At 32.2% G+C, this 23,628-nt stretch overlaps 2 long non-coding RNA genes across 2 annotated transcripts; one reads left to right on the top strand and one right to left on the bottom strand.

Annotated features, from left to right (window-relative positions):
• Positions 1-368: 368 nt before the first annotated feature.
• LOC133783802 (uncharacterized) lies at positions 369-1,232 on the bottom strand. The gene is made up of 3 exons (XR_009870969.1): positions 1,086-1,232; positions 709-933; positions 369-622 (listed from the first exon to the last, which is right to left on the bottom strand). It is a non-coding gene; the product is annotated as an uncharacterized LOC133783802 (long non-coding RNA).
• A 12,946-nt stretch (positions 1,233-14,178) lies between these two features.
• Positions 14,179-18,502, top strand: LOC133783801 (uncharacterized). The gene is made up of 3 exons (XR_009870968.1): positions 14,179-14,231; positions 18,239-18,291; positions 18,415-18,502. It is a non-coding gene; the product is annotated as an uncharacterized LOC133783801 (long non-coding RNA).
• The last annotated feature ends 5,126 nt before the right edge of the window (positions 18,503-23,628 follow it).

The raw sequence follows: 23,628 nt of genomic DNA, 5'->3' as shown, positions 1-23,628 counted from the left end.
CATAGGTCGGTTAGGAACCGACTTCCCATGCAGTGACTTATGATGTAAAAAAACGGTAGGTCAGTTGGCGCCAAACCGACCTATGGTGTAAGACATGGTAGGTCGGTTGCACACCGACCTCTGGTGTAAGACATGGTAGGTCGGTCAGAAACCGACCTTTGGTGAAAATCATGGTAGGTCAGTGTGGCACACCGACCTCTGGTGTAAAACATGATAAGTTGGTTCCCAACCGACTTATGGTGTAGACATCCAATGGTGTTTTTTTTATTAAAAAGTGTATTATACCCAAAACAAATCTTTCTTTTTATACAAACAAACCGAACAAAACAAAATAGATATCATAGTAATATAAAATACTAGAATTTAACTAAGTATCCAAAATAACGAGTCTAAAGTTAATTACAAAATTACTCATATAAGCATTGTAAACTATAGTTAGACAACAAAAGTATGTATATCTTCAAGAAAGTCTAAGTTAACATTGTAAGTGTATCTCCTTAAAAGTCTAAGTTAACAAAAGTGACTGGACCTATGTAGTACTAATCAAATTCATGACGCATTGTGCCCATTCTTCACGCACTTCGTTGATCTCATCCTTTGTGTAAGAGTTCTTCCCGCCACACTAAAAATAATTCATTGCATGAGTTGAATTAATATACTTAATCTTGAGTTAAAGCTAGAACTTTAATAATGAATATTTTCACTTACGTTACTAGTTAGCCATCGCATTGAAAACTCCTTTGTCACGAAGTCTTTCATCATCCTCATAACATAGAATCCACATTGTACTGATTGTAATGGTTGACGAGGAAAATAAAGTTGTCAACTCCCTCTTCATACTCTTTTGAAAGCATGTCCTTTGTTATCAAACTCTTGTCCATTTCCTAGAAAAAAATTCGACAGAGGTTTCCCTAAAATTCGACTAAAATCCTCCTCCATGTAGAAAATTCCCATAACAAATTTTTAGCGTTGTCATATTCCTATTAATATACTATCTTTTTAACTTAAATTTTGACAGAGCTTCCCAATACCAATCAAAGAAGAACAATGCAAGCACAACATAATTTAAATATAAGAAAGCAAACCATAATTCTAGATGAATTCGAGCAACATTTTCCTTATAATAGTGACCTAACCATCTGTCAACAAAGAATCAAACAATTCAAACAACACACAATAAGTTTCTTCCTTATATCTCCACAGCACACAAATAAATTTCCCATAACCTACTTCACTAAAACACACAAGTTCTTAAGAATCAATTGCTGGTCACTATGGCTTGATAGAGAAATTATGACAGAATGGAAAATTGGTCGAGCATTTGGGATACAGTCAAAATATAGGGAAGAATATGTGATTTTCATCTTATAAAAGAAAATAATGGTTTGAAGTTTTCATACATGTATCTTATAGAAAAGACACCAAAAATTAAAAGAAAGTCGATAGACATTATGGAAACCCCATAATGAAATCTTACTGGTTTTCCAGTTGCCTAAGCAGCTCCAATTGTTTGTTTTCACAAGAAACAAGAATAGCAAAACTACATTGAACCACACAATGAAATTACAATTTAGTCCCTTAGCATCAAACTAACCTTCATATCTTCCATCTTGAGAACCACTATCAGAACCATAACCCATGTTGTGAAGACTCGCTTTCTGTGACAACCTAAACAAGAACACAAGGCATAAGTAAAGACCCTTCTCACATATATATATATATTCTCTTAGTCACTAAGTAAACTAAGTGCTGGCACTAAGAATATTCTCTTAGTCAACATATGTCTTTTATTTTTATTTTTTTTGCTGGCAGTGGCTACTAAAACAGTCGTATGTAATGTAAAAATTCTACATTTTTATAGAGTGGAAAAAGTAAATATAAAATAATATGAGGATAAAAGTGGCAAAAATGGACCAAGAGATGTTTATCCGCTCTTTTACTATTAGTATGACACTTTGAATTTTTATTTCTTTGATGCCAAGAATGACTGCTTATTTCTTTCTTTCTGACTTTTATTATAAGTTTTTTTTGTGATAATTGATAATATGTTGTTATATATGATTTTTGTAACTCATCAAAATTCGCACTAATTATAGAAACGGTTGATCAGAAACTAGTCAAAGAGTTTGCCAAGTACAAGATATGTCACCTCCATCTACAAAAGGAAAGAGGCCAAAACACATGCCTACAGGAAAATTAGTTAAACTCCTCAATGAAAAGAGGAAGAGCTTTAGACTAAATTTGGAAATGGATAAGGTTGTTGAGGAGAGATATGGAGCAAGTGCACAAAGGATGATGAATTGAAGGATGGAGCAAGTTTCACGCATGGTTTACTTTTGTGTATCTTGTAATGTTTCTATTTTTCATTTTTGAAGTAAAAATTGTAAAAGATTATAAAACTTTATTATGTTATGCTTTCAAACTTAAGTTAGAACTAAGTTCTCATGAAGTAGACACATTCATGGTTTGAATTAGTTATTGTTTAATGTAATACTTATGGTTTATCAATCTATTGAGAATTACATTTTATGATTAATTTTGAATTTTTTTTTATCAAAATACAATAATGAAAATATTTTAATTAAAAAAAACCATATAAGTATACTTATCAAAATAAAATTTAAAATTTTATTACTATATGTTATGATTTAAAAACATATTATAAGCGTAAAAAATCGTTATGGTTTATATAATATAACAAACTAAAAATGTTATCAAAATAATCAAATGTAATAGTAAAGTGTTATGAAAAAAGTACAAGATTAAACTTCAAATTTATAACCAAAAACTCTATCTAAATGTTATTATTTGAATATTATAGCACCTAAAAATGTGTTATTGAATAGTTTAAGATAACACCGAACATAACATTCAAAAATTGTTATAGAAAAGACTGGACTTTTAATAACAGGGGCTATGTTAGCATTTTCAGAAGTGCTATCAATAGTCCCGGTTGGCAGTTTTTAAGTGTTATGAATATTGTTTTTTCTTGTAGTGATCATTCCAATTACCAAAAGTAAAAAAAAAAAATCAAGCATTCCCGTCTACAGCAACAAAATTCTCAATGATATATTTGAACTCAATTAAACTTTCTCTTGTATATAAATATATATATACACATTTGTATACCAAGGGCATTGAGCATTAATGATATTGATTTATATGCCTAAAAGAAATGATGTCCTATAGCAAAATAATGTTCTGGCAGAGAAATTAAGTATATAGAAAACAAACCTAAGCCCCTAGAAGTCACATACTGAAAATGTTAAGTGACTGTCTTTCCATATCTTAGACACCCATATAGTTACATAATCTTCATTCTTTACTGCCATTTGAATCTCCGAACAAGCCATAAATCACCAACCTAAAAGTAGATTTCTTCATTATATTAAAAAATAAAAATAACTAGTCCTACTTGAGAAAATGGATAACTAGAGTAGACCTGTTACTGGACGAGGACACGCAATCCCTGGTACTGCCAGGTATGTCTATCCACTTTTGAATACAGGATCTTTCATATGTCTACAAAAAGGTTAGACAATTAAAATTAAAATGATTGTCAATATACATATGTTATAATCTGTGAAGGCAGTGGCAAAAAATTATGACAATTGTTGAACAAAAATGATGAGAATAATTATTTATAAAGCAGCTGAAATGAATAACAGATGCTTTTCCAAAAAGCTTTGCTCAACAATAATTGCAACCCTTTAATTTCAGTAGCAACACAGGTCAAACACAAAAATTATAATTATGAAAGCAAACCAGTGACAGAAACTCACACAAAACATCATGTGCAGATATCCACCTTTTGGGATCTCTAATAAGCATTTTGCAAGACAACTTATCCCAGAAGCACTAAAGCTTCTGCTGCAATTTCATTTTCCTGAAACCCACACTACAACAAAATATAGGTCTTATAACTTTAATTGGGAGACATTGGAAGTCTACAATGTCTCCCAATTGGGGAGACGTTGCTGCTAGGGTCATTGTAGGTATATTTTCCACGTCACCCATTGGGAGACGTGCCTCACTTCCCACGTCTCCCATTGGGAGAGGTGGAAAGTCAAACGTTGACTTTCCACCTCTCCCATTGGGAGACGTGGGAAGTGACTCACCTCTCCCAATGGGAGACGTGGGAAGTCCCTATGAGACATCCAACGTCTCCCAATGGGAGAGGTGGAAAGTCAACCCATTGGGAGACGTGCCTCACTTCCCACGTCTCCCATTGGGAGAGGTGGAAAGTCAAACATTGACTTTCCACCTCTCCCATTGGGAGACGTGGGAAGTGACTCACCTCTCCCAATGGGAGACGTTGGATGTCTCATAGGGACTGTTGGGTTTTATGCCCTTATAAAACCATGTCGGACATGTAGCATGATTTCATATTATCAATAAAAGTAGTAGAAATCATTTAGTTTGACAACCGTGTTGCTTGCTTGTTTTATTACATGATTATTGAAATAATACAAACATTTATAAAATCCCGAACATATGGATAGTTACAATTATAGTGACTAGGTCACAGTGGATTATAGTTGTAATTATATGTTCAAAAGAACGAGTCCTAAGATTAGATCAGTGCATTGGATTTTCACTGATTAGGCAATCTACGATATGATCTACTTACACATTCAGGGTGTGATGTCTTGTCCAAGGCATCGACCAAGTAGATAAGATCATATGTATTTAGTTACATCGGACTAGGACCGATATTGATTATTGATTGATAAATAAGTATCGTTGTTATCAAATCTAATCAATGTCACAACGTTGACCATATATTAAGCCGATCTTAATTCTGAGTGATAATATTCTGCTAATTATATTATTTAAATCTTTTGACTTGTTCGTTACCAGTTACCCTACGGTCTAGCCCATACTTATATCTTGGAGATTTATTAGTGTAATTGAGTGGGAGTATTATTCATAGATACGAAATCTATAACTTCTGTATGAGAAGTGAAAAGATGATTTCCTTAATTGCTTTGTTCAAAAGGTTAAATGATTGAGATCTCATTTCTGTGATTAAGTTCACGGAAATATCATTTATAAGGAACTTAGTGGGAGTTAAGGATAATACTGATGAGGGGTAAAACGGTAATTTGCACCCAGCTCGTTAGTAAGTCATCGATAGAGGATTGACTGATTGTAATGGTTATAACAATGGATAACTGTTGTGAAAATTAATCTACGCAAGTGCACGCAATCATCAACAAGTAATATAGTAATAAGTCGAGTATCGTCTCCACAGGGATTGTAAATTAAAGTACAATGTAAAACCAACTAATTACAATTTAGAAATTTAAGAAACTGAATTGAGTGGTTGTTTAAACGAAAATAAAATGAAAGAAATTAAAATATGCTTAAAATTAACCACAAGTTCTAGAGAAATAACAGCAAGAAGAATTATCAATGGAAAAATTGGACTTGAATAGTTAAATCCCCCTATGTCAGAAACTGCCCAGAATGCTATAGCATTAAATTTAGCAAATCGCACCAGAGTTAACTAGAATTCCCAATATGCTCACCAGATTTTTCCAAAACTCGTGAATATAGTTATACCATCCAATTAAATATATTCCTATATCAAATCAGACTTAAGAACACAAATAACAGCACCAATTCTCAAAAGTTATGCAAGGTAAGTAAAATATTCCTATTCTACTCACTAAGAACAACCTAACAATGGTTATGCTCTTGCATCATTCAAGTACAAACTACTACATTCAACCTTTCCAGAATTAAATATAGCTTAATAATCTGCCATTGTTGGCCAAACAACAACAAACAATAATCATGAACAACACTTGAATGAACAATGGCGAATTTATGTAAATATGCATTTAAACTTTAATAACTATGACATAGGGTTCTTTAACCATTCAAGTCTCAAAAAGCTTAGCTCATAGCTAAATTAGTATCCAAAATCTGAAATGGAAAATTGATATCCATGAGTTCTAAAATAGCTATTCTAAATTAGGAAATACAAAAATTAAAGAAGAAGAGTAAATGGGACAAATCCGATATAGTTGGTGTGTGAATCCTCCTTGTCCTTCTCGTTCCCCTTCAACAATTGTACTTCTCTCTATTTTTCTCTCTGTTTTTCTGTACTTTTTCTTCTGATGATAGTCCTTCAATGGCTCCCCCCAAGGTGATACGGCTGGTACCCTTTTCTTTCCCCATTAGGGTACAAAAATATCATGTCTATAATTAGAAAGCCCACCTTCTTTTCCTCCACTTAGGCCCACTAAATTGGACCACTTTTCTGCCCAAAAATAACTCCAGCTGGCACCAGTTATGGACCCATGCCACCTGGCCACGAATTAAAAAGAAATGACACAGCTGCCTTTAATTTCCACGTCAGCAAGTGAGCTCCAGCATCCTGCAGCATGAATTTTAACAATCTGGAAAGTTTCAGCTTTTGCTTCCAAACCAAACTTCCAACTTTTCTTCTTCAATCCTTCCATGGATAGCTTGATTCCCTTTTTACACAGAAAAATAGAACAAGATTATTTATTTAATTCCAATTTAAACCCAAAATATTGTAAGACTCCAATATTAGATCAACTAATTATATAGATAGATAACAACTTAAAATTGACAAACAAACACCAAAGTCATCACTCTTTTTATGCATAATTAAGTGTAAAAGTCAAATAAATAACTCTATATCATAGAGTTATCAATAACGTATTTATGGTTTTGAAAATACGTTCTATGAATTCAAGAGTTCAATTCCGAGTCTATAGTGGAGTCACGAGGAATTAATAAGGTAGTGAAATTATTCGTAAATAAATTCACGGTAACTTGTTGGAGCTTGATTTCATGGATCCATGGTCCCCGCATCACCTTTGAGTAAATCATCTAGAATGTCTCAATTAATTGATTTAATTATCAATTATGATTTTTAAAGTTGACTAGGTCAATTTTGGAAAATTTACAGAGATATGAGATTTAGAGAATAAAAGAGAATATTTGGGTAAATTTATTAATATTGATAAATTGGTATCAATATAAATAAATAATATTAAATCAAGTTTCAAATTATAATTAGTTAATTTGAATAAGGATTTAATTAATTAATTAAAAAATAAATAAATAAAAGGTTTTGAATTTAGGCCCAGTTGGGATTTAAATTTAAAATAAAGAGATTGGGCCCAAGTTCATTTATGGCAGCCCAAGGCTTTTAGTTTTGTTTATTATTTTTAATTAATTTAAATTTAAATAAATCCCATTAAGTTGCCTATATAAGGAATATGATATCTAGGGTTTTTAGAAGGAAGTCAGTCTCAGTTGATTTGGGTAAGTGAAAACCTAGACACTCTAATCTTTTCTTAGCCACAATCTCTTCTTCTTTTCTAGATCTCTATCTCATGTGTTGAGAGCCAGCCCACACTAGTTCTAGGTTGATCAAAGGCTTGGTGAGGAAGACTGTGTTGATGATCTTGTTCAATCTCTTGATAATACTCTGCTACAGAATGAAATCAAGGGTTAGAGAGATTGAAGGATGGAGTTGTTCCAGTTCCGCTGCGTAATGTAAGTTTTTACTTTACTTTGTATTTGTATCAATTTCATAGGAGCATGTTCTAGGAATTTGCATGTTTGTGTTGATAATATGTAAATTGCATGAAAATAAATAAAGATCCTGCAATTAGTTTTTCCTACAGGGACTTCCCACGTCTCCCAATGGGAGATGTGGAAAGTCAACGTTTGACTTTCCACCTCTCCCAGTGGGAGACATTGAAAGTCTCCCCCATTTAAAAAAAATAAATTAAATAAATTTATAATTAATATTATTTTAATTTGATTTAATAATTAATTAAATTGAAATAATATTAATTTAAATTGAAATTATTTTAATCTAAATTTAAATTATTTTAATCTAAATTTAAATTGATTTAATAATCAATTAAATTGAAAGAAAAAAATATATTTGTTAGACATATAATTAATATTATTTTAATTTGATTTAATAATTAATTAAATTGAAATAATATTAATTTAAATTGAAATTATTTTAATTTAAATTGAAATGATTTTAATCTAAATTTAAATTGATTTAATAATCAATTAAATTGAAAGAAAAAAATATATTTGTTAGACATATACAAGAAATACAATATTTGTTAGACATATTCAAAATGAACAAATATTGCATTGTGTATGAAGAAAGAGTTAAAAAAAAAAAAAAAAAACCTATCAACGAGGTCGGTAACTTTCGATTATCGGCAACATATATGTCGCCCATTCTTGTCGCAACTCATCAATTTGTGCCTCTGTATATGATGTGCTTGTTAGCTGCAAGAAATATAAAGTAAAATATATTAATTAATTATTTGATTACATTTATAGTTTCAAAAATAATTTGTAAATTTTAATTAATAATACCGTTCTCAAGTAATGCCCGGGACTCGCATGTTCAATCAAATCCTTCAACATCCTCATTAAGTAGTATCCACATGCCACATTGTTCGGTTGGTGTGGACACTAATTATTTAAAAATATTTGTAATTTATTATTAAATTGAAACTTTTTAAAAATTTCATACATATTATTCTACTTAATTATTATAAATGTTAAAAAATTTCTGCTGAAGTTACTTACCTGAGGTTGCTTAATGCGTAGAGTATCAAGAATCTCGACATTAGGAAGATTCATAGTGACCTAACCATCTGCATGTGATTATCAAAACAAACAATTCAAACAACATACAATAAGTTTCTTCCTTATAGAATGTCTATATAAAACTAATTGTTTATTATCCTAGATAAAATCGGGCACCATTTCCCCTATAATAGTGACCTAACCATCTGCATGTGAATAGAAAAACAAACAATTCAAACAACATACAATAAGTTTCTTCCTTATAGCTCCGCAGCACACAATCAAATTTCTCAGAACCGACTTCACTAATACACACAAGTTTTCAACCTTCCGTTATCACCGCAGCACACAATTTAATCTCAAAACCTACTTCACTATGGATGAATATTTAAGATATTCAAACTCCTCTAATATTTGTTTAGTAATATTAAAAGTAGAAGTAAGAGAATATATATGTACCTCTTGCAATCTTTAATCCAAAAGCTAGCAAAATTACTTCACTTAGTAATCAAATTCGCTATTAAATCCACAAACAAATAAAATAAAATTAATAAATAATAAATAAAACATCACTAAATATCTAGCAATATATAACGTATTATTGTAATTTTAGAAACTTAATTACCTCAAATGTGTGATTGATATACTCTCTAAAATCTCACCACAAAAATCACAACCTATAAAATTAAATTAATTAATATGTTAAACATTACTAAACAAATATCACTAAATATCTAATAATAGTAAATGATATTGGTAAACAAATAAAAAAAATCCCAATGTGCCACTAATTATAACCTCAACAAAAAATCAATATAAAATTTCATAACCTAAAAACTTAATAATAAACAAAAACATAAAAATTTTCATATATTTATATTTTATAAATTATTTAATAAATTTATTTTAACATAACTATATATATAACAAAATAGTTACAATTTAAAAAAAAAAATTCAAATATACAAAAATATATCTAAATTTCGAAATAAAAAATGATAAAAATTTAAAAAAATCATGAACATACATACTCTAATGAAATCTATACAATGTGATAGGTTAAATTAAAAAAAACTAAAAAATCATAAATCCCTAAAAACTTCCATGGAAAAACCACAAAATCCTACAATGTATATAAAAAAAATGCATAAAAATGTAAAACTAACACAAAATCATATATATTACTCATCCTAATGCAAAACCTATGATTTTTTTGCAAAATAATTAACTAAAAATCAATAAAATAAAATAAAAACTTACCTTAGAACCCTAAAATCGCAGCCCCAATTCGTCTCTGGTTTGTGCTCTCGGGTTGGTGTAATTGTGAGGAAGAGGAAGAAGATGGCTATTATAAAAGGGAGACATCCAACGTCTCCCACTGGGAGACGTGGGACACGTGGCATGTCTCCCAGTGGGAGACGTTGGATGTGCATGGGACTACATCCAACGTCTCCCACTGGGAGACGTGCCACGTGTCCCACGTCTCCCAGTGGGAGATGTTGGATGTACCCATAAACACTACCCCCAGCCTATTTCCAACGTCTTCCACCATTTTTAATGTCTTCCAATTGGAGCCATTAATATACACTTTCAATGTCTTACATGTAAAGTGCAAGAACTTTACTTAGCTAATTGTTTAGTAGTATTATAGTATGTATAGTATTATCTTTGTTACTGTGGATTTTTGGTTCAGACCGGGAATTATTTGGACACTCATAGTAGTACTTATAGATTTTCTAAGTTTAACCTATAGTTTAAGAATATTTAGTATAACCTAAGGTTTGATTAATGTGACTGATATTAAGGATTATATTTATTATATTATAAGGCTTAGACATCAACCAATAGGATTTTAAGCACATGTTATGAATGGTGATTAAGGATTAAGTATTTTTGAGGATTAAATTTAATAAGGAGTAAAGTTTGAATGTTATAGGGTCAGTCAGCAGCTTTGAATACGTTGAAGGCTTAGTCAAGGCTGTTTACTCCATTCAAACTTAGCTAAAAATGTGTAATTTCGTGTTTAAATATTCAGCGTATGCCGATATATCGCAGCACGTAGATACGGAAAACACGAGACGATGCACGGTCGCCCCGGGCATACTGGCCCAGGCGATATATCGCCTACAGGGGGCGATATATCGCCTCCTCCAGCATGAATTCAAACTCTTTTGAATTCTTTTCCTTTCAGCCATTCAAACTTCTTCAAAAGTCCAGCATCTTTTGAACGAGTCTTCAGCCTCTGTTGAACGATTATTCAAATGATTTTCACCTAAAAAGCCATTATTTTTATTCAAGTAAAATCAAGATACTTTCATTCCCAAACTCTATAAATAGGACCTAGTACCCAGCCATTATTCACCTTTTGCTCTAAGTTCAGAAGCTGCTAGTGTTAAGTGAGTGTGAGAGTATAAACACCTGGTTTGGGAAAAACATAAGCTTAAACATCATAAGCTTATCAAACACTTTGGGAAGTGAGGTTCTATAGTATTTCGGTTGAGGAGTAGATTGGTCTTTCAAGTCTTTGAGGTAACCAAAACTCTAGTTCATTTCTGTATTATGTTATTTTCTTTCTCATAGTCTTCTACTCAATCTCTAACCTTAATCTTCATTTTGGTTAGGGAATCTAAGTTCTTGAGCACATAAGTTTCGGTAAGCATGATTCTCAAATGGTTTAGTCTTCCCATTTTCCTTTTCATCTCTTTTCTTCTTTCAACTCACTCTTGTTCATTATGGTTATTAGGAGTGTTCCAAAAGTCCCAACTCAGTCCACATATCCCGGTAACTTTGGTAAGGAAAATAGGCTAGAATCAATATGTTATATGCTTATGTTATCTTATGTTTTATGTTGTTAAATGTGTTATGATATGTATGCATGTATGTTTGTAGGCTTGGGCATATGACCCATATGACTAACAAGACCCCAAATGGGTTATGGGCATATGACCTACTTAGCTAGCAGGACCCCTCTAATCCCATGGGCATATGCTTGTTTAGTCTATGGGACCCCAAGTAATAATGGCCATTATAATAAGTGTATGTTATATGTATTATGTTAAGTCTTTATGTTTCTTATAAAGTTATATTTATGACTATGTGTTAGATTTTCCTTGCTGGGCATTAGGCTCATTCCTTTTTGTTTTATGTGCAGGAAAATAAGCTTTAGAGGCGGAAAGATTCGTGACGCTTAGAGGATGTGTATCGATGGTGAATGGAGTCAAGGGGTCGAGCGTTATTCGATTCGAGGATGTAGTTTCTGTTTTATGTCTTTTTACATGTATTTTCCTCACCATTTATGTAATGTCTTTTATTTTAAATCATGTTTTGTTTTTAAAGACAATGGGATCCCATATCCTTGTAAGTAACTCTTATTTTGCAAGTTACTCAATAAAATTATGGTATTTTCGTAAAAATGTAAGTTTTATGTATAGTTTCGTTAATGGTCCAAATAGTCTAGATTAGTGGGTCATTACATTACACCATTAGACATTTAAAACCCCTGATAAGTTTTAATGTCTTACACCATTGGTGTAAAACATTGTAGGGAGTCATTGTATATCAAATTTGTTGTAGTGCCAAGACCATTTATTGATTCTGATGTAACAGCTTCAGTAGGCTCTTTTACTGAAGTACTCATTTCACTTTTAATTGAACTCCAAATAGCTCCAGCATGTTCGGCCATCCTGTCTGCTCCATACTTCAATGAGCAATAGCTCAGATACTTTAAAGAATCAACCTTCAAACATAAAGAGTCAGCATGAAAATTGATACAAATATACTTTCTACAACAAAAAAATTAATTATGTTGCCTATGTAATCATATAAATTCTTTGTGATGGCACCAACCTTTGATGATGGCAGAGAAGAAGAGAGTTTTTCAAGAAGCAAGGGAATGACATATGGCTCAAGAAGAGGTGTTGATGAGAAAGCTACCTACAGAACAAAAAAATAGTACAATTTGGTTATTTGTATAAACGTGCTCTTACAACCCTTGTAATTTATGGCAAGTATAAAAGTGCTCCTCCCAGCTTGTCTCAAGGCTCAAATCATAAAAAAATAAAAATTATGATAAATTTGGTTCAAGCACCAAAGAGAAATTACTCAATTGATTAAAAAACACTCATAAGTCATCTTCACCAGAAATACCTATCACTACTACAAAATTGTACTTAGACGACATGCATGAGATGACGTTTGTAGTAAAATTGTCGTGCCATGTTAAAAATATACATGACACAACAGTCGCTCACAAACTGTTGTACCATACAAATTAAAACTCACATAAAACGACAGTTCTAATGAGACTGTTGTAACATGCCTATTTTTAACATGAGACAACATTTCTACTTAAACTATTGTCTAATGCAATACAATTTTTCTAATCAAGTACTAATTTAATTTGTATTTTTTTAATATAATTTAATTTGTATTTTTTTTAATATAATTTAATATATTTTATGTAAATATATTAATAAAAAGTATTAATTAATAATTTGCAAGAGCTACTAGTTAAAGAATGAGTTTTGTTTTTAAATGAGTTATTCAAATAATTGTTTAAATATTTTAATATTTTTTTTGTAATATTAAATGCTACTTGAATTACTTATTATATATTTAATAAAATAAGATTTCTTTTATTAAAAATTCATTAATGATGGTGTTGTTTGGTAACACTTAAAAAATAAGTTTTTATTTAGTTAATTAAAAATTTGAGAATTAAACATAACACAGTATTTGGTAACTTTATTTTTATTTATTATTTTTAAAATTTTAATTAAAATTCATTAAATTTTGAAAATAGAATTTTTTTTCACTTTTAATTTTTTTTTAAACCGTTTCGACTTTTTGTTTCATCTCTTCTTCAAATCAACACCTCATTTCATACTGTTAAAGAAAAAATAAAAATAAAAGTTATCAAACGCGTTTATTGTTTTTAAAAACAAAAAATAATAAATACATTTGATAACTTTTATTTTTATTTTTTGTTTAACAATATGAGATGTTGATTTGAATAATAATAAAAAAAAAGTCGAAAACAGTTTAAAAAATTTTGAAAGTGAAAAAATTATATTTTCAAATTTTAATTAAAATTTTAAAAAATAAAAAATAAAAATAGAGTTACCAAACATATTTTATATTCGATTGTTAAATTTTTAATTAATTAAATAAAAAACTATTTTTTAAATATTACCAAACAATATAAATTTTTTTACCAATTAAACACAACCGATACTTATTAAAAATTTATAGTATTAATTTTATTTTTTTCTTTTAAAATTAATAAAAACTATTTTTTAAAAAACAGATTATTTTTTCTCTACTTTATTTTTTAAAGAATGACTTATTTCTAGGTTAAAAAATTGCCCCAGTAATCGTGACCCCCTCCACCCTCGTTTGACCTCACGCGCAACACCTCCTCCATGATGGCGCCCCCCACCTCCATTCGACAACCCCGAGCAACACCCGAAGACAGTAGCCCAGCCGCCGTTCGACCCCAGGACAGCAGCCCTGGCATTGCTCGACATCCACAACAGTTCGTGTGACTGGAGTCAACCTCTCTTCTCCGACAAGTGGATTCTTCCTTCTCAGGCGACAACACCTCAAGTGCACTACGGATTCTCCAGGTATGGACCTCCGCCCTCTCTCATATATGTTCATAGCTCACACATGATTAGAGCAATCACTGGAGTCCCAATTGCTTTCTTTCCCTTTTCTTTAATTTTTTTCCTCTCAAAGTTCAAACTCCCGATAATTCTTCTCAACTTTCTTTCTTTTGATTTTTGGGATTGAAGATTCAGAATCTCGAATTGGGTCTCTTTGTAGAGTTTTGTGTTGTTAAATCTTACCTTGATTTGTTTATAAGACTATGAAAATGGTCATGTATTGTAGAAGGGCTACTCACTACAACAATTATGCCCTTGATTTGTTTAAAAAGTGCTATTGTCGCTATGCAAATAGAAAAAGACTAAAATATTTTACTAAAATGAAATGAAATCAGGCGGTAAACAAAATACACTTAGGCGCCAAATGAAAGACAAAAGAAAATCCCTAATCTCTCTCTCGCTCTATCTTTCTCTCTGAGCTACTCTTCCGTTCAATCTTTCTTTCTTTCGCTCTGTTTGTTGCAGGTGTGTAACGTGGTGACGGGGGCCCGCGGCTTGGGTCGTGTGACAGGGATGCCCGACTGTGGGTCTACGGCGTGGCTCGCTCGTGGGTGCGACGGTGCTTGCGGTGGTGGGTCTACGGCGTGGCTCGACTCGTGGGTCTACGGCGGTCTTAACCCAGGTTAGTTCCAAGTTAATGGTCTGTCTTCCATCAGGTCTCAATCTTCCATCTCTGTATTTTTTTTCCTTCTGTTTCTCAAGAAAATTCTTGGGGAAATTGGTTTTTTTGCAATTTGTACATTAGTTTTTAATTATTTACAGGGTGTTGCAATACTTCAGTAGTCTAATGCAAATTCTACATCCCAAAATCAGATGCAATTTGTGATTTAATATGATTTTCATTTACATATAATCCAACTTAAACGTTTTTTATCCAATTTTTCGTTACCTTAACAATCTAAAGATGAAAGTTTATGTTTATGGCTCTTATGATTATGGTTTTTCCCTAAACACCAACTATGTGAATTTTTATTTATTGATTGAATCAGTCTTTCTATTTTTTTTTCAGTGTATTTTGTGATGTTTGTCTAAGTATACCCTGCCATTGCTATATTTTTGGGGCAGTTCCTTATGTTTGTTTTTCCCAAAGTTGTTTGATTATGAGATAAAGGGTTTTAATCAATTTCCTGAGCAAGGTGGTGTTTTAAGCAATTTTCAGCGATACAATTAGTCCCATATTGATTGTTATGAGACAAACAAATGTATTTTGAATCTAACAAGGAAAGAAAAACCATTTCGTATGGATGTTGATGTTGAAACCAATTATATTATATTGTATCCTTTGAAATAAACTGTGGTGTGAGTGCAAGCAAAGAAGTCATTAATTTTAATTTATTTGGATTGGAACAGCCTAAGCAAATCCATGAGATCAAATATTTCCTTCTTACTGCAAGAAGGAAGGATGCTCGTTCAGTGAAGATCAAGAGGGGCAAAGATGCGGTCAAGTTCAAGGTCAGATGCTCAAAGTACCTCTACACACTTTGTGTCTTTGATTCTGAAAAGGCTGACAAGTTGAAGCAATCCATTCCCCCAGGTATTATAATTTTGTTATTTTTTGATATTGATTTGATTGTTTCAATGATCAGATTTAGATTTTTAAAAGAGAGAATTCTAAACATGTTTGTGTTCACTGCGACATCTGAACTACCATCTTAGCCATACAAATTCTTCAATTCTTTATATCTCTTATACCAACATCAATAAGAAAATGCTTTCCTCCATCTTTAACCTTTTTTACTTAACCTTTTTTACAAACAAAATTTGCAGTTCAAGCTTTGATGGACATTAAGAACTTGTTCAACCAGTACCAAGGTTGCCTGCCAAGACCTTCAAGTAAGTCATTTTCTATATTGTCATTGTTGTTGTGGTTATTATTTTCTCTGTTGCATTGTTGTTGAAGAAGAAAAACTTTTGTAACATAATAATTCAACGGCTTTAATTTTTGAATTGACACAGTATTGTGGGGAACCCTCTGATTTGTGCCACAGGGAAGGAACAAGTGTGCTTTGCAACAATGCCGATAGCACTTCCTTTTTCCTCTAATAATTCGCAAAGTAATAATTATTCTCTTTACTATGTTTTCAGTTTCTTTACTCTTTCAGACACTTCCTTCTGCTTTTTTCTTCTTTTCTACAATAATGTTGTGTTCTTTATTTTTCTAAAGCACAAGTAGTACTGTCTTCCTTTTACCTTTTGTCGGAGCTTCATCATTCAGTTTCTAAGGCAAAACAACAATGTTACTAATTCAGCCCAAGATTTTTAAGATAGATTATTTGAGAGATTATCATTAAATAACATGTTACAACTACTCTAATTTGCTTCTTTATGCCACTTTTGAAGATGCTCATACTTCTAGGAGACCCAAAAACCATAAAATTGCTTTAGCCTTTGCTTCAAGCCTGGGCTTCTAAATCAAGAAAGAGACATGCAAATAGGTCAATGAATCTCACTTGATTACTGCTTAGTTTGGCTTGCGAGGTTTCAGGCGTACAAATGGCATTATTGAAGAGTAACAAAGGAGAAAACGAGTCTTTGTTGCTCTTATATCATGTAATGTATTTTGAACCAAAAAAAAAGAAGAAAAGATAATGCTTATTGTTTTTTTATTCCTACCAGAACTGCCTAGTACTTCACTTTTAGACATGGGCTACATCTTTTAGCACTGTTAGATCTTTATGATGTTATTCATGCTAAGACCTTGATGTATTTCATTTAGAGCACTGAAAACTAACATATGTGTTTAAAACATCATATTATGTACGGTCATGAACTTGTGTATCTGTTTGTGTTATCACATTCATTAATACCTCCCTATTGAGAATCCAACATATGGATGATGCATAGATACATTGTTATTACTAATTTAAACTTGATTCACTAAATTCTTTTAAATAAATGTTTATTACTTTTTGTTACCCATCTCTAAATAAATGTCTATCACCAGTTCTGGCAGTTCTGGTAGCCCATGTCCCTTCTGCTGTAATGGTTTGGTAAATTTTTCTCTTTTCAAATTTTGTTTTAATATATTGTATCTGCTTTTGGAATCACTTTTTTATTTTTATTTTTTTTACTTATTTACCTTGCACACTTGTGACAATAGTCTTAAATGGTGGTCATGTGAGCTTCTTATACTGCTATCTGGTCTTCTACCGAATCCAAAGCTGGAGACTTCAGTGCTATCGATATGGTATGTTACAAATTCACCATCTATGTTCTATGCTGTTGAGAAAATACAAGGCAAGGATAAAATTGGTAAATTTGAAGTGTTAAGGGCAGGGGCTGATACAATGTTAGTCACGGTCAAAATATATAGAAAGAACGTCTCTGGGCCTATCATAGCTATGACAACTTAAGCCGCACGTGAAACTGTCTTTAAAAGGAGCCTTTCTAACCCTTGTTGACATTGCTTACTAGGTTGAGATAACCTCAGTTTATGAACTAGTTTTGGTAAATGGTCAATACTATGATACTTTCACCGCTAACTTATTTTTGTTTATATATAATTAGTTCTACTGTAAATTTGATGTGCTTATATTTAGTTTTTCTTTCTGATCTTTTCCAATCAGCCTAATCATCTCAACATTGCACTTCACCATATCATACGGAGTTGGAGTTGCTACAAGGTTTGCCTTTTGATGCATTTTTTTTCGTTTCACTTACGTACTTTGCATGATTAATTAGAAAGCCCTTGTATATGTAGCCTCTATAGATATATAAATATATATTTACAAAATGACCTTGGCCATTACTGATAAATTGAAAAGATATATACATTTCGCATTTGATCTTGGCCATGTGATCAAGTATTGTATAAGGAATGAAACTCTAATTAATTTGATTTGATTCTTCTTTTGCTTCTTGTTCATGTTGCAGTCCAAGTTTAATTTGATTGATTTGGTTCTCAAGTCTTGCTATCTTACCTTCCACCATAGCTATTAATCGAACTTCTCCTAAATTTCTTTTGAAAGCTAATTATGAAGTTCTTTCTTTTGATAGCTTCTTTGAAGTGTTCCACATTTTTGTAACTAAACTGTAAAAGTTTTCTCCATCTTTTAAAGCTAGACTGCGATAATTTTTTGTTCTTAGTATGTTGCTTGTGACAACAATAATTCTGACTGCAATTTTGATGGTGTAATTTGTGCAGACCATCATGGTTAGTAGATGGTAACATAATCTCTACAAAGATCAAGAGTGCATCTAGCAACCATGATCTTGAAAGAATTAATTGGAAAAACAACCCAGCTAGAGCCTATCCTAATTGTGAATTTGTGATTGACAACAATGAAGTAAGATTTCCACTATTTCTTTATCCTCTGTGTACTTGGGAGAATTAGAAAGATGACAGAGAAAAGGGAATCATGGGGGCAAAGAAACAAGCTTTGAGGTCCCAGCCTCTCATGGGCATCCACATAGCGATATCTACAGTTTTATGGTCCTGGGGTTAGGTGGGGAGCCTAGTTTCATTAAATAAAAAATCTGGATGAATTTTTATAATGCCATATTATTGTCTGGTGAAGTAGAATTTTCTCGAATAACTTGCTAATAGTAGGGCTAACTACTTAAATCATAGGTATAAGCTCTTTTAATGTAGACTATGGGTTCTACTTTGCATCTATTATAATTGGGTTACAGGATGGCTACTCATAATGAGTGCAAAGATTTTTCAGAATACTGTCTCATTTGTCAGACAAAGTAGAATTTGCTAGTGTAACTTTCTTACAATATGGTTAAATACTTAAATTCTACTTATAAAGCTCTTATAGACTATGGGATCTCCATCTCGTATATTATAATTGAGTAGCAACTTGTTTAATTATAACCAATGCAAAGCATTTTCAGAATGCCATCTTATATGATCTGGCAAAGTAGAGTTTGGTATGGCTGCTTAGTCCCCTGCATCTGTGATTTAGCAAAAATATCTTTCCCTTAGTGGCCTCCTGGGCATTCTCAAGGATCAAGGTACTGGATCTGGAAATTTCTGTCATGCTATTTGTGAGCTTACTGTACATTTCCTGAGCTGTTTCCTAGAGAGAGTTTAATTGGCTGCGTGAAGAGAGAGGGAGAGGCAAGTTCTCGAAATCCTGTTCTGTTTGTAATTTTTTTGATACGTTCTCATAATACAATCATTCTTCCTAATGATCCTTACGAGTTAATGAGTGGAAAGATGGTAGATGGTTATGAATTATATTGGGAAGTGAAAATTGATTCAAAAATGTTTTTTTTTTTTTTGCAATGTGGTATACTCGAGACTAGTTGTGCAATCCAAGATGTTGAACTTAGAGAGCTATTACATAGCTACTATGGAGCCAGTGAGAAGAAATATCACATTAATAATTTAGACGAAGATAAGGTTGTGGTGTTTTGTAATGTGGCCGTAATTAATGACATTAGCCTTCAGCCACCTCAACAAATTATTGCAGTAGTTTGAATAGCTGTGTGGCACATCTTGGTCAATCCATGCTAAAATTGCTCCTGATTTTGCTCATTTATTATTTTAGAAAGAATGTTTACCCAATCTGTCAGTGTTCTCTCACATATTGATTGCTAGTTTTACTTGTATATATGTTTCTTACATATTTTCTAACTTCCATGCTCAATTCTGATCTTTTCATGTGATCCTCTACTTGAGAACTTTTTTTTTTTTTTTTTATGTTTTCTGGCGGATAGAGAGCCTAGTTCATTATTTCATCTTGTTCTGGGAGAATTAGGCCATTTGGATTCTTATTGATGTTGTTGTCTAATAATGACATTTTCTCTAGTATGGCAATGGACGTGTTGAAGGAAAACTGTGCCAATATTGTTTTAGTATAATATATTTATCATAGTACTAAAGTCATATTAATGGAGCATAATAGCATGTTAACATGATATTGAAACATACCAATCTTTTATGTACTTGAAAATATTTGTAAAACTGTCTTTGCTGCTATTATGTTGTATTCCTCGTGAACATAAGGCAGCAACATGAATTGATAGGCTTTTCAGAAGTAGTGTTAGTGAGACCTTGTAGTGTAACAATTATTATAATTTTTATTTCATTTTTCACGTTGTCCTCCTAAATGTTGGTTTCTGAATATCTTGTAGAGCTTTACACAAACAAAATGTTTCAGTTGCTGCAGTCTGCTTATTCTACAATAAGCATCCAAGACACTGTTCTTTTTCTAGGAATGAACGAGGATAATGCCACAAATTGTAAGAATCTTTTTCTTTCTTATATGGAAAAAGCTAAAATCCCTCCAATGTCCAGAATGATTCCATAGATGTCTTTATCCTAATGCTCTCTTGATCAAGTATTCAATTTTTTCTAAACACATTTAATAAGTGCAAATAAAGAAACTTTAGATGTGAAAATTATTTACAAATCTGGGAAAGTAAAACTTACTATGTATGACTATGCAATAGAACTATCATTACTCCTACTAAGGTTCTTCCAAAACCCAATAGCCTAGAATTATGTTACTTCTATGTATGTAGTAGTAAAGATTTCCTGATCCGTCGATTGTGAATGAACTGATATTCCTGAAGAGGCTTTGGTTTCTTTGAAACAAATATCATAATGTGATCTCAGCTAGCCTCAAAGTTTTGTTAAGGCTTTGCTAGTTACTGCCGTGCAATGAACTCCCACAGTAATTGTCAGATATAAACATTTTGATGTATGATACTAGCGAAAACATTGATCCCTAAGATTATAAAGTAGTTGTGATGATTTTGCTATTTCATTCTATCTTTTAGTTTCTGAGTTGCGTTTATACTTTCCTTAGCAGTAGATATTATTTTTAATGTATGAGCATTGCTAACTCTGTTAGGAGTTCTTTCATCTGCATATAATGATTGAATATTAATGATTTTGTTGAATATGTGTTTCTTTGAATGTGGTATTTTATTACTTGTGATTTATTTGTGAGAGTGGAAGTGTTTACTTGTGGTATTTGTGAGAGTTTCAAGATTTTAGAAAATTACAACAAGAAAGGCGTAATCATTTACAATACTCTCATAGGACTTCACGCCATAGCTATACTGAATTGGAAGCTGATTTAGTAAGTACATATATAGAACGAATTATGCCTGATTTTATGTTTTATTAATTTGATGTTAAAATTGACCTAATTCTATTATATGCAGCAAGCTAAGTGGGGCACAACAGAGCAAAGAGATCGATCTATACTCTGGAAGGAGGCCAGAAAAGATTCTTCTGGAAACTATGCCACCGAGCGTGACAAGGTCATGGGAGAGGCCATCGTAAGTTGCAAAACATTAAATGACTAATGGTAATTTTTTTATATTTTAGTAACAAACAAATAATTGATTAAATTTTGTACAGGAAGACATGCTTGAGTAAAGAAAAGAGGGCAAATTGATTGAGATCGGAACAAATGACATCCTAACACAAGTGTTAGGTACTGTGAGCACCTCGGTTGAGTTCGAGGCTAGATTCGAGGTGTCACACAAAGAGACTACTTTCATAAGCCTGTTGGGGGGCGAGGGGTGTAAGAGGCTTGCTAGAGTTATCTTTTGAAATCATAGCTAGAGTTTCTTGAGCGGATGAGTCATAGTTAGAGTCACTTTTGAAATGAGAATTAATAAAATATACTAATTGTAGTTTTTAGTTAGCAAGTGAGTTAGCACTTACATATTTTGATCTTGTAATTTTTAGATTTGGAACATACTGAGTTCTATTGATTATTTTGGCCTGTTGATTCTGTCTGAACTATGTTGTAATTACACAGGAAATTATGAATGAATATAGTGGTTGAAAATAGAGAAATGAAAAAAATTCTCATATTCTATATGTGTAGAGTCCAAGAACTTTACTTAGCTAATTTTTTAGTAGTATTATAGTATGTTTAAGTGTTATCTTTGTTACTATGGATTTTTGGTTCAGACCGGGAGTTATTTGGACACTCATAGTAGTACTTATAGACTTTCTAAGTTTAACCTATAGTTTAAGAATATTAAGTATAACCTAAGGTTTGATTAATGTGTCTGATATTAAGGATTATATTATTATATTATAAGGTTTAGACATCAACCAATAGGATTTTAAGCACATGTTTTGAATGGTAATTAAGGATTAAGTATTTTTGAGGATTAAATTAAATAAGGGTAAAAGTTTGAATGTATAGGGTCAGTCAGCAGCTTTGAGCACGTTGAGGGCTTAGTCAAGGCTGTTTACTCCATTCAAACTCAGCTAAAAATGTGTAAATTCGTGTTTAAATATTCAGCGTATGCCGATATATCGCAGCTATAGGGGGCGATATATCGCAGCACGTAGATACGGAAAACACGAATCGATGCACGGTCGCCTCGGGAACAAAGGTCCAGGCGATATATCGCCTATAGGGGGCGATATATCGCCTCCACCAGCATGAATTCAAATACTTTTGAATTCTTTTCCCTTCAGCCATTCAAACTCCTTCAACAGTCCAGCATCTTTTGAACGAGTCTTCAGCCTCTGCTGAACGATTATTCAAATGATTTTCACTTAAAAAGCCATTATTTTTATTCAAGTAAAATCAAGATATTTTCATTCCCAAACTCTATAAATAGGACTTAGTACCCAGCCATTATTCACCATTTGCTCTAAGTTCAGAGGCTGCTAGTGTTAAGTGAGTGTGAGAGTGTAAACACTTGGTTTGGGGAAAAACTATAAGCTTAAACATCATAAGCTTATCAAACACTTTGGGAAGTGAGTGCTATAGTATTTCGGTGGATGTTAGATTGGTCTTGCAATCTTTGAGGTAAACCCAAGACTCTAGTTCCTTTCTGTATTTTATGTTATTTCCTTTCTCAAAACCTTCTACTCAGTCCCCTAACCTTATTCTTATTTTGGTTAGGGAATCCAAGCTCTTAAGCATATAAGTCGGTAAGTATGTTTTTTTTTATGGTTTAGTCTTTCCATCTCTTTCATTTCATCTCCTTTCTTAGACTCACTCTTTCTTATGGTTTTAGGAGTGTTCCAAAAGTCCCAACTCAGTCCATAATCCCCGTAACTTTGGTAAGGAAATAGGCTAGAATCAACATGTTATGTGATTATGTTACCTATATGTTTTATGCTATTAAAAGTGTTATGATATATGTGTATGTTTGTAGGCTTGGGCATATGACCCATATGACTAACAAGACCCCAAATGGGTTATGGGCATATGACCTACTTAGCTAGTAGGACCCCACTAATCCCATGGGCATATGCTTGTTTAGTCTATGGGACCCCAAGTAATAATGGCCATTATAATAAGTGTATGTTATATGTATTATGTTAAGTCTTTATGTTTTCTTATGAAATTATGTATGTGACTTTGTGTTAGATTTTCCTTACTGGGCATTAGGCTCACTCCTTTCTGTTTATGTGCAGGAAAAT

This window comes from Humulus lupulus, chromosome 6 (assembly GCF_963169125.1).
Source record: "Humulus lupulus chromosome 6, drHumLupu1.1, whole genome shotgun sequence".
Classification (NCBI taxonomy): domain Eukaryota; kingdom Viridiplantae; phylum Streptophyta; class Magnoliopsida; order Rosales; family Cannabaceae; genus Humulus; species Humulus lupulus.
This window is presented reverse-complemented; position numbering and strand designations above follow the sequence as displayed.